General features: G+C 43.1%; 1 protein-coding gene across 1 annotated transcript in view; it reads left to right on the top strand.

Moving 5' to 3' along the window:
• Lrrk1 (leucine rich repeat kinase 1) overlaps positions 1 to 12,364 on the top strand; it is a 128,977-nt gene that overhangs the window by 63,732 nt on the left and 52,881 nt on the right. The gene's annotated exons all lie outside the window — the stretch shown is intronic.

Consider the following 12,364-nt stretch of genomic DNA (forward strand, 5'->3'; position numbering starts at 1 on the left):
TGGGCCCCGATTCTTCCCCTTTGAAGTAAGAAAGCATTTATCTAATCTTTTATTTTATAGGAGCCCACAGTTGTAGACGTTGGATTTTTTTTAAGTGTTCTTATGTTTAAAGAGTGTTGAAGTCTTAAATGTCAGAATGTTTATGTTGTAATGTTGATGTTAATGCATTCTCTTGGAGATGAACAAGAAGGAAAGGTTGTGGCTTAACAGTGATATGTTTGTGTCAAGTTGACAAGGGGTCAATTGTACTGGCTAGTTTTATGTCAGTTTGGCACAGCCTATAGTCATCTTAGAGGGGAGAACCTCAATTGAGACGATGCCTCCATAAGCCTGGGCTGTAAGCAGACAAGCCGTTAGGGTCTCAGGATAGTGAGTGGGTCTCACTTTCCTATGTGCTACAGTACCCAGGGGTCTTAAACATTTCTCATTCAAACTATACCCTATACTGATCAATCCAAATCTTGGAGGTAGGGTGTGGCCTCAGGAGTTTTAGAAACTCCCCCAGGTGATTCCAGAGTGCTCCAGATGTTGATAGCCAGTGGTGTTGGCTTCTTAGTATAATGTTGAAGCAGAGAGGGCCAGACAGCTCTGATCCTATCTGCAAGCTGTCTCCCACCCCACATGCCAAGGCTAGCAGCCGGCTAATGAAAAGTCAAAGAAAAGACCACAATGTATTTCCCTCTCTCTCCTGAGCTCTTCAGCTCGCTTCAGCAGAGGAAATGAAATCACAGTACAGACCAATTCATCCCAGCTCCCTAGGCTTCTGCAGAGCAGGTATTATTTTTGTGATTCAAGTGAATCTCAAAGGCAAATACCCTGGAGTGGGTGCACTGGGCTGTCTTGTAATCTCAGACCTGCAAGGGGACACTACCTCTGTGCTGCCACCAAAGAGCACATAAGGGTGATGGCCCAGGAGGTCCAGGTAGGCTCGACACCTTTCCATGCATCCTGTGGGGTTGTCATTGCTGTTCGTTGCTGTTTTACTTACAAATGCTGGGTGTTAAACGAGCAACTTTGCCCACATGATACCCTGCCTGAAAAGGCCCTTGGTTTTGTTGCCATTCACAGCAGCAACTTCCATGAGGTAGCCATCACCAGGAAGGACACTGGTGTTGGAGGGTACCTCCAGTGACATTTTTTAGGGTGTGCCACCTTGTTTTGTACATAGATCCTGCTTCCCTAACTGGCTTATGTGGTTTGGGGTTTCTTTTGGGAAACAGGGTCTCACTGTATCCCAAGCTGGCCTTGAACTTGCAACGCAGTATCCTGAGTGCTAAGATTGCACAAGTGATCCTTAGTGGATTTTTTTTCCTGGTATATTTGGGCAGGCTCTCATATAACCCAAGCTGGCCTTGAACTTGCTCCATGTTGAGGATGACCTTGAGCTCCTGAACATCCTGCCTCCGCCTCCGAAGTGCTAGGATTGCAAGCATTCACCGCTATGCCCATCTGTAGTAGGGATTGTTTTAATGTCATTTCTGCCCCTCTGGAAACTTCAGCTAACACAGGCACAACAGCCATGGGTTGAACAGCACTGGTTCTGAGGCTGCCAGGGCCCACCTCTGCTGGCTGACTAGGAAGTGCTGAGATGCTCTTATTATTTCACAGACAGCGTCTGGCTCCTTGGACCTTGTTAGGTAAGGAAGGTCACAGAAGCCAAACACATGGTCAGATCTGCTCAGACACACTTTTCCAACAATGGAAGTGAAGCCAAGTCAGATCTGGCAAAGCCATTTCCCTGGTTCTTGGTATCTAACTTAAACTGCCAGATTCTTGTCTACTGAGAGCCACGTTCTCAGTGGTCAGCTGGACTGTGTTGTGCTGTATTGTTATGAGAGAAAAAAAAATAAAACCCAGCTTGTTGCTTCGATACCTAGAAAAGAGAACTCAGAAACACCAGGAGATGCTGAGCTGGCTTCTGGAACCTTAGCTGTGCATCCTTGGGCAACAGTCTGTGCCAGAGGGCTTGCTGGGCCGTTTGCAGGATTGGACATCAACGAGGACTGAAATTTATTTTGACACAGCTCAGTGGGGAAATCATTTCCTCTTTTAGATCTCTCAGCTAAGTAAAGAAAGAGAGCCGTTTAGATCTTGCCATTCATACTCATCTTTGGATTGGCTCTGGCTTGCATAGTTTAACCGTTGATGACCCACCAGCCTGTCTCCGTGTTGGAGCTGAACAGCAGGTTGTCTGTGCTGAAGCAGGTCTTTGCCTTCGTGACCTGGGTGGATGTTTCTATCTTCAGACTGCACAGGAAAGGCCTGAGGCATTCAGGGAGGCCTGGGCCTCTGCCTCTGATGGCCTGTGAGAGCTGCCAATTGCCCCAGCTGCTTATACCTCTAGCTCATAGTTTGGTTTGGTTTGGTTTGGTTTGGTTTGGTTTGGTTTGGTTTGGTTTGTTTAAGGAATAGATAAGGCTTTGGGGGAGAACTATCTTCCTAGGTAAGGCCTTGCACTTGTTGCAAGGGATTTTCTTCAAGAATTATAAGTAATTGGGATGTAGAACATTCATGTATATATTGTGGCCATCTTAGTTCCTTGAACCTGTGAGTATCTGAAAGTTCCGTCTCCTGTGACAGAGGCAGAAATTAGGTTCCCTGGATTTAAGTCTCAGGATGAGGGAGGCTCCAAAGGGGTAGAGGCAGTGCTGTCAAGATCCTGGGTGCCCACAGCCTGGCCTGTTCACCTCCTACTCATGTGAAAGGAAGAAAAAGTTCTCTGCTACCCTCAGAGGGTCACAGAGCAAAGTCAGGCACCTTCTGTCCATTGTGATTTTCCTGGTCTTATTACATTACAGTGTTCCCTCATTACCAATGGCTCTACTTCTCATGGTTTCAATTATTCAGTCAATTTGGTCCCAAAATATTAAATGAAAGCTAGATAAAACTATTCTTAAGTCTTAGATTGTATGCCATTCCAGGTATCATGATGGAATCTTAGACTTCCCATCCATCCCATCCCAGGCCAGCTATGACGCACCTCTTTGTCCAGTGCCTCCATGCTGGAGTTTATACCTGACCAATAGTCACTCAGCCACTGCCTCAGCACCCAGACGGACTCTCAGGGTCTGCTGGGGCTCATGCTTAAGTTGTTCATCCTTATGTTGTTTATAGTGTGGCCCACACACCTGAGAGGAAATGCCAGTAGTTCAGACGCACACCAACAAATTTTGAGAGAATGACAAGGCTCTCCTGACTTCTGTTGACAACTTTTTGCTATTGTTCTATTATTAGTCTTTGTTGTTGATCTCTTACTAAGTGCAGCATACAAATTAAACTCATATAGTTGGCACAGATGCATAGGAAAGAGCATAGCATGTTTAGAGCTTGGTACTAGCCGTAGTTCAAGCATCCCTGGGGTCTCGGGACATCTCCCCATGGATGAGGAAGGACAAATGTGTTCCTCACAGGTATACTTTTCTCTAGTCTTCACAGACTGACTCCTTCCAGTAGGTGTCCTGTGGGACATGATACAGTTGGAGCCGACCTGCAGAGCAAGACAGACCTCTTACAGAGGTTTCCATCCACAAACTGCAACCTCTTCTGGCCCAATGAATCGTTACAGATATATAGTTGCATAAAACAGGTACACAAACTGAACATTTACTGGTAATAAAGCATGAAGAACTTTATTTTTAAAACAATTCCTTGACATCTACAATTTACCAGTTATTAGGGATGAAAGCAAATTTGCATACCAATGAGATAGTAGTGTGTGCTTAGTTTTACAGAAAGAATTAAATCTCAGCTGAAAATCGGATGCTACGGGAACTTAGAGCATTGTCAGTATTGTTCAGAGGTGGCTGTTTTGATCACACACACACACACACACACACATCAGTGCCTAAAACCACCACATCACATAAATATGTAGTATGAGGTAGCAGAACTGTGATTAGAGCCACCTCAGAAAGTGCTAGAAATTCTGTTACAATCCCCAGCTGAAGCTCATTGAATGATTTTTTTAATGAAACTTGTCAGCAAATCAAATTACAGTTTCTGCAATAAAACATCTCAGCACAATACAGTGTAAATGTATTCTTATTGTCCTTACTTGAGAAACAGCAGCTGCAAGCTATTTCAAGTTGTTGTTCTCCTTAATTAAACCATCACGTGTCTATAAGAACAGAATATCTGTATATGTAGTAAAAAGTGTTGCATTTCTTAACACCATAGCCCAGGTCCAGGCTGCAGTGGTTTTGGAACCTGTGTTAGCAATGCTGGCACAGTGCCAGTGCCTATGCCGTGTGCTGCCATCTGAGACGGCTGTGAAGTCACATGACACCACAGGAGTGAGTTCTGCTGGAAACAGCTCAGGTTCAAGACACCATTGATCTGAAGCTGTCTTTCAGTCATGACATATTCAAAAAAAGCCTTTTACCATTGTCAAAGGTTTGTGACTCCCCCGCATTCGGACTCATGGCCCCACATAGGCTAACAAGCTACAGTTTAAGAAGCTTGGATATAAAGTGGTAGTTGAGTTTGTTACTCACATTTAATTAAGAGCAGAGAAAATGATTGGTAAACCAGACATGCAGAAAACCGTCACTTGATCTTACATGGCAACCTGGAAAACACAGAAAGGAAGGAGAAGAGAGCAAGTGAGAAACATCAGTAATATTGGGACTGTGGGGATGTAGCCCAACCGTTTAGCTTAGTCACGGTGCAGGCAAACTACAGACAAGCTAGAACTAAGCCTGAGAAACGCATCAGAACTACCCACCATCCATCTATCTCATCAATATTAGAGGTACTCATCGATTATAAAGATCAGGGAGATGGTTGGTGTTTCCAAGTGTTAAAAGTGTACTTCCAAATAGGAAGATGTATAACTGGATACAACATGAATGCATTTAAACAGTAAAGTTATTTATAATACAGGGCATTTTTTAAATGAACCTATTTTTAAAGGTCACTAAAGTGGGTGAAGGTCATACCTGAATTGCCACCTAATTGGGAGGCTGGCACAGGAGAATTGAGCCTAGGAGTTCCAGAACAGCTAGGCCACAGAGGGAAACACCCTCTCAACAAAACACAGGACTGAAAAGCAAAGCGACCAGAAAGTTTAAATCCAGAATAGGTCATCACTCTCTGTGACTGATTCCTTCTCATCAGTTGGGGATCGGCTTTAACCCAGCCAGTGTCTGTGAGTCGCCTCCTGTGACTGGGACTCCAAATTGCCTGGCTACGATTTCACCTCTGCAGTCACCTTGGTTACAGATCCCACTCGATACAAACAAGAGAAACAGGCAGTGAATTCATATGTGAGCAGACCCAAGACAGCAAACCACTACAGGAGAACGCACACAAACCTAGTAGCAATTACGAAAAACCAAAGCAACTTAAAGCACGGTCACCCACCTTTTAAACGATCAAACATAAACAGAAATGCTCAGTAAGACATTTGGCAGGGCCCAGAGCAGTGGGCCCATTATCACATGCCGGTACTGCAGATCGGTTCCACGTGTACAAAAATGATTGGCATCACATGCAAAGACTAGTAAAAAAAAAAAAAAAAATTTCTCCCAGGGAATTATTCTGGTTTCGGTATTTCATTTCTGAAATCTATCCATAGAACATCATTCAAAAGGTATGTAGAGTGACTATCACAACAGCCAAATCCTGATATGTATAAGAAGGAAAATTGAGGAGCAAACTCCAAATGTCCAGTAGCAGGGAGAAGAGTCCCTGCCTCCTCAACACTTGCTACACTGCTTTGTGTCTCCAAGTTACTCTGTAAACATCAGCTCCACACAACATCCTCAGGTATGTCTTCCTTAATTCACCATATGGACTCACACCCTCATTATCTCTCAAGACTTCCTGTCTGCCGTATTAACATCTAGGGTTGACTCTTTGGATAACATTCCTGTTGATGCCAACTCCTACCTGAACACAAGCTTCCTGAAAGCGGCAGCCCTGACTGCCTTTCCTCACTCCATCTTTGCCATTCAGTATAGATTCTGAACAGGATCAGTAGATGGTCAGATGGATGGATGGATGGATGGTTGGATCATTGGATGCATGCATGAATGAATAGGTGGTTAGATGAATGGTTATATGGGTAGGGGGTGGATGATGGATGGAAGGACAGATGGATATATGGATGAATGATTGGGTGGATGGGGGAATACTTCAAATTATATCCCTTCTGTTTATAAGTGATATCATAGTTTAAATGTACTTTGCAAAATATTCTGCTTTAATCTCTCACATAAGTGTGGGGCAGAAATCTTGCTTTTACTTAAAAATTGAGGAGCCTGGTGTGTGTGGGGGGTCTCTCAGTAATAAGCCGCAGATCTTTGCTAACTACACACAGATTTTTCATGTCTGGCCTTTCCTCTTTCTCAACTAAGTGTTAACAAAGCAGTGGTGGGAGGTTTCTTATAAATTTCCTATATTTTAAAAGAATAACTAAAATAGTACAATTAAGAAAGGGCATTGATTGGGGGCACCCTGTAACTTTTTGAGAACTTTAGGGGCTCAGTGTAGACTGTTTGTATCAGCTATGCAAGAAGCCCTGGGTTCTATCATCGGGGTGGAAAACAAGAGTTGGTGTAGAGAGAACCTGGCTTCCCTAAGAAGTGTCTAGCATTCATCTGACTTAAGAGTAGCGCTGGGACCCCTTTTCTCCATAATCAACTGGGGTTGGCAGGGTCTGAGTTACCGCTGTGCTGATTTTCTAGAGAGACATTAATTGGCCCTAGGACTGAAATATTTGAGTTTGGTTTAACTGCAGTCTATTTTTAAAGACGTTATAGCAGCTTTTACATCCATGAACACACATGCAGTTGACCTGGAATTTTAATGGCTCTAACAGAATCCCTAGTTTTGAGTCATAAAACGAAGCGAGCAGCTGTAGCAACGATCATTTACACAACTCGGGGACTGTTTGTTCTTTAAACTTCTTACTTGAGAACAATTTATATTGAATTAGGAACTTGTGGGAATGGTTCTTTCGTTATTTCGCCTGGATCCATCATTCCCCACTTACTTTTATTGTGTCACGTTGGGGACTTTTTTTTTTTCTTTTGGTAAATAAGTCTTGTATTTCAGTGTAGTCAGGGGCCTCTTAGCTCTGGCTTACAATAAAATCTCCCATATTTTAGACAATGGTTTTTACACCGGCTTTTCTACTGCTATTTTTACTCCTAGGTTATTAAGTATTGGGCTATTTTCTTTTTAAAATATCTTTTATCTTTTATTCATCTTTACCAATTTCATGCACATAGATGATTTGTCTTGATTATATGCACCCCGACTCCTCCACCTCCCACTTCCCCTGAACACCCAGACACACCTCCACACACTGTAACCCACTGAGCCCCTGATCTTGTTGGATTGGTCTCGTAAAGGTAGCCATGGTGTTAGTGAGGTCATGGATGCAAATACAGTGTTGTATCTAAAGACAGCATTTCATAGCATCTATCTCCACCCCTACCTTACATTTATTTCTGCCCCTTTCCACTATACTCCCTAAACTTGCAGTGAGGGATGGTATAGGTTTTCCATTTAGAGCTGAGCATTTAACACCCACCTACCCTCAGAACTTTTGCCAGCTTCCCACTGCAGAAAAGGCATCTCTGACCTATGGTGTAACCCTAAATGTTTACAGGGGCATTTAGCAAACCAGCAATAGGAGGTCCTATGAGCTTTTGACCATGTTTGAAGATGTAACTTCTTCCCTGATCTGACTCCCCCACGGAGCCACACTCAGATCCCACAGGAGAGTGAGCACGTTTGGTTTTAAGCTCATCGGTAATGATCAACTTCACTGGTTTTTGAGAGATGCTCAGTTTGACCTTCTTGATCACGCTCCTGCTTTCCTTCATCTCCGTTTTCCTTGTTAGCCTCTCTGCCTTTGCTTTTCTGCTCTTTCAGTCTGTGCTGAGTGAGCACAGAACACTATGGTGTTTCCATTTTTCCCTCTTGTTACTGATCAGAGCTGTGGGCTGTCCAAGCATTGCTAGGTTTTTGTTGTCCTAAGTTTCTATACTGTTGCTGGGTGTGTGTGTGTTTTTTTTTCTTCTCCTCTCCCCACCCCACATTATTTAAAGGGGAGATTTCAATATACAAATAACTGGCCACTGTTTAATCCTCTTCTCCTGGGTGATCATAGGTGTGAGCTATGTAGCTGGGAAAGGGACGAGATATGTTTTTCCAAGTTTCTTTCCCTTAATATCTCCAAATTTAACCAATTGATGAGAAGGTTCCTGTGTGAAATAGAACTTATTCTCTGGACTCTGGCCTTTAGTGACCTCCTCCAATTACGTGACAGATAGCTTTATAAATCCCCCGATGTTTCTTTGCATAGTTCATCTTTCATGGTCTACTGTCATGATAAGTGTCTATCAGAACTTTCATTGATTTTTTTTTTCTGCTATCTCTTTTGCCTTGTGTCAGAACATAAAGATTTAACTTCATTGTAATTTTTTATTGTAATAATTTACTTTTTATCACTGCCTGTCTTAGGTGTCTTTGGATGACTCTCAGCTTTTCCATAGCCCTACAAGGATATGGATGTAGTAGAGAAGGAGAAATATTGAACACTAGACACATAAACTATAGTCCTGAGTCTGCTGTAGAACTAGGTCACTTCTGGAGTTCTTTCTGTGCAGGTTGTAGCAGCTTTGCAGGAATGCTGAAAATAGTCAGTTGAAAGTTATTATAAGAAGTGCTGTCATCTGATGGTAGCTCAACCTCTGGACTGTTCACCTACACTCAGGTCTCAATTGTGCTTGCATTAGTCACGACTCCTCTGATAGCACAGCCAGTAGAATAAATGGGTAAATAACATAAATGGAAAAATGGATATGTAGAGAAATTTTAATCCAGCATCATGGCTGCTCTGGTAAGGGATCATATCCAAAGATTTAGGTTTGTGAGATTCAACTGGAATGTAGACATACCACACACCTTTAATCCCTTTATCTAGAATATAGACACACCTGCAGTACACACACCTTTAAGATAAAATTGTTTGTAGAAGGAAGCATCCATGTTTGAAAGTGATATGCAACTGAGGGGCAGACAAAGTGATGAATCAGAGAAAGATTTCACAAAAGAGTCAGAGATAGGATGCATCTAACTCTCATGAGAACAGCACAGAACAGAGAAGCAGGGAGAGAGGGTCAGTCGGCTGACTGGCTGGCAGTCAGTACAGTGAGTGCAGGACAGTTCCTCAGTTTACCAGTTCAATGCAGGTCAGCAGAGGCAGTTGAAGCTAGAGAATAAGAAGGAGCCAGAAGAGTAGAACAAATTTCCAGAGTTATTTTGAGGCAAGCAGAGCAACTCAGTGAGAAGCTGAGAGAATCAGTCAGCTTAGAGAGGAGTTTGAGCCAGGATTGCTGTGTTGAACCAGCCAGTCAGAGTTTGGAAAGAACTAGAAAGGGTGAGCTTATTCAGCAGTAAGCCTCTGAGACAGCAATTACATCTGGTGAATAAAGGTTACTTTTACAGGCTAGATGGATATAGATGATAAATAAATAATAATGATGGATGGATAGATGGACAGATATGAGAGAGAGAGAGAGAGAGAGAGAGAGAGAGAGAGAGAGAGAGAGAGAGGAGAGGAGACTTGCTAGGGGAGTTGGTTTGTGTAACTGTATAGACTTAACAGCCCCTTGGTTCTTTCTTTAAGATGGAGGCCATGGATGCTAATAACATGCCTAGTGGTAGAACAATGGGAACGCCTGAGAACCTAAAGGACCATCAGTGAAAAGCCCCCATGCTTGGATTTCTATTGTCAATGAGGACAAGGGGAATGTCTCAGGCAGAAAGAAAATGACTTCTGATGTTCAGTCCCGTCTCAACTGGCTGATGGAATGGCACCTGCCCATGTTGAGGGCAGATACTCTAAACCCACTGATCTCCTTTAGACCCTCACAGACACAACCAGGCATGCCCTCCCAGGTCTCTGGAGATTTCTTCTTGAAGTCCATACCTACAATTAAACCTTCACGTACCTGAAAAGAACAGACAACTGTAGCTGATTGGGTTTTTTTATACGCCGTTAAACTTGGATTTAAAAGTTATAATTTTGTTTTTAACATTTTTCAATCATCTGGTTTCTGTGGTAATGTCTATTCTACTTTATATGATTGGCAGCTAAGCACTATTAAGTCTGACACTCACAAAATATTTTAGCAGACATGTTTCATCAGAACTGATACTATTTTTTCTCTCATTCAGTCATTGAAATAACTGAGTAAGCCTCTCAAAGTTAGGAAAAACCCCTCCTTCCTCTCTTGATCTCTCCTTTCCCTGATTTCTGAAGTAGATATTGTCAAGTCTTTCTTGGACTTCCTTGTACACCACAGATCTTCCCTGACTGGGTGGCTGATTTTAGGTCATTTTATTACCTGCTGATCTTGCTTTCTCATCTACTCTCTTAGCAGGTTTTAAAAAATCCATTCCTTCCTTTTGCTTTACACAAGGGTATTATTTATAAGTCTTTACTAGAGTATTTTATTCCATGTGTGCACGTGTGTGTGTGTGTGCGCGCGCGAGTGCGCGCGCGTGTGTGCACATATGTATACACACACACACACACCTCACAGCACGTGTTAAAGGATTGGTTCTCTCTTCCTACCATGTATGTCTTATGAATGGAACCTAGTTGTTGGTGTCTGTTAATGGAATGATCTGGATTCTCTGTTTTTTTACTCCTTTTCATTAATTAGCTTTCCTTTACTATATCAGAATACCCAAGAAAAATCAAGTAATATAGAAGTAAGGTTTCTTTATCTCAAGGTTTCAGAAGTTTCAGGCCATGATCAATTGTCCTCATTGCCTTGGGGCCTGTTGCTTGGCACCAGGGTGAGAATGTGCAGCAAGAGGCCCATTTGAATCCTGGCTGGAAATCGAAACAAAGAAACCAGAAGAGAAGAGACCGTGTCCAGATATCTTCCTTTAAGGGTATGCCCCTGAGGACCAGAAGACTCCCCACAAAGTCCCATTTCCTCCCCCACCCCATACTCCCCAATAAGACACTGGCGACAAGGCCTTTGCCACTAGACTGCAAGGCTATTCCAGATCTGAACCACAGACTGGCTTTGCCTGACTGATTAGGATCTTGTGATGGTTTTGTCTGGCCTCTGATTGCCACTTGGAAAAGAAGCTAGAACTTTTTAAGATTAAAAAGTTCAAGATTAAAAAGAGTTACGCACTGTACTGGCTAGTTTTGTGTCAACTTGACACAAGCTGGAGTTATCACAGAGAAAGGAGCTTCAGTTGAGGAAATGCCTCCATGAAATCCAACTGTAAGGCATTTTCTCAATTAGTGATCAAGGGGGAAGGGCCTCTTGTGGGTGGGACCATCTCTGGGCTGGTAGTCTTGGGTTCTATAAGAGAGCAGGCTGAGCAAGCCAGTAAAGAACATCCCTCCATGGCCTCTGCATCAGCTCCTGCTCCCTGACCTGCTTGAGTTCCAGTCCTGACTTCCTTGGTGATGAACAGCAGTATGGAAGTGTAAGCTGAATAAACCCTTTCCTCCCCAACTTGATTCTTGGTCATGGTGTCTGTGCAGGAATAGAAACCCTGACTAAGACACACACCAAGAAAAGAGATAGAGAAAGAAACAAAATAAAAAGAAAAGCAAACCCTAGAGATATTGGGACATAGGCAAAGCAGCTTGAGAGAGTAGACAGAGAGCAGCTTGGACTCCATCTTTAACTATTCACAGTACTGCAAAAATAAAACCCTCCGGAGAATGCATTTGGATGGACTAGATAGGTTTAGCAAGAGTAGGCACCTATCGAAACAGACATAGTTGCAAAAAAAACCACATTTGTATAAAAGTTAGCACACATATGACCGAGATTATGCCAAGCTGAACTCAAAGTCCTGTGGCAAGTTAAACTAATTCTAATCAAGGACAATAACCAGTTGTCATCTCCTACTGCTTCCATAACCAAAGCATGGGTAGCTTTAGATGAATATTCAGAAGCCCCAAATTGAAGAGAAGCCATCTTCAGCCATCATCTGAGAACCTCTGCTAAGCTAAGAAAGCTTGGGGGTTGCTGTGGTCCAAGGGCCAACATACAATTCTAGAGTATTCTGTGTGTTCCTCCATTTTAACACATGTGTCCTGACTGAACTGCCTCTCGGTGTGTTATGTCCCACCACACTGAACTGTGGTCTGTCCCGTCAAGGGGTTTATAGTCTCTAGGAGTTATGGTTCCAACTCAGCTCTGAGTCCAGTAGACAGACCTGTCAGGAACGGTGGATTGGGAATGGAGAGGCAGAGCTATGAATTCTGCCCTAAGGGTCAGCAGATAAGAAACAAGGGCTCCACTTCACCAGGCTCACCACCTGACCCAGGGCCTGCTACCCTACCAGGCCAGTCTCTGAGCTAACAATCCTT

This window comes from Mus caroli, unplaced genomic scaffold (assembly GCF_978045245.1).
Source record: "Mus caroli unplaced genomic scaffold, Mus_caroli_1 scaffold_8, whole genome shotgun sequence".
In the NCBI taxonomy this organism is placed as follows: Eukaryota; Metazoa; Chordata; class Mammalia; order Rodentia; family Muridae; genus Mus; species Mus caroli.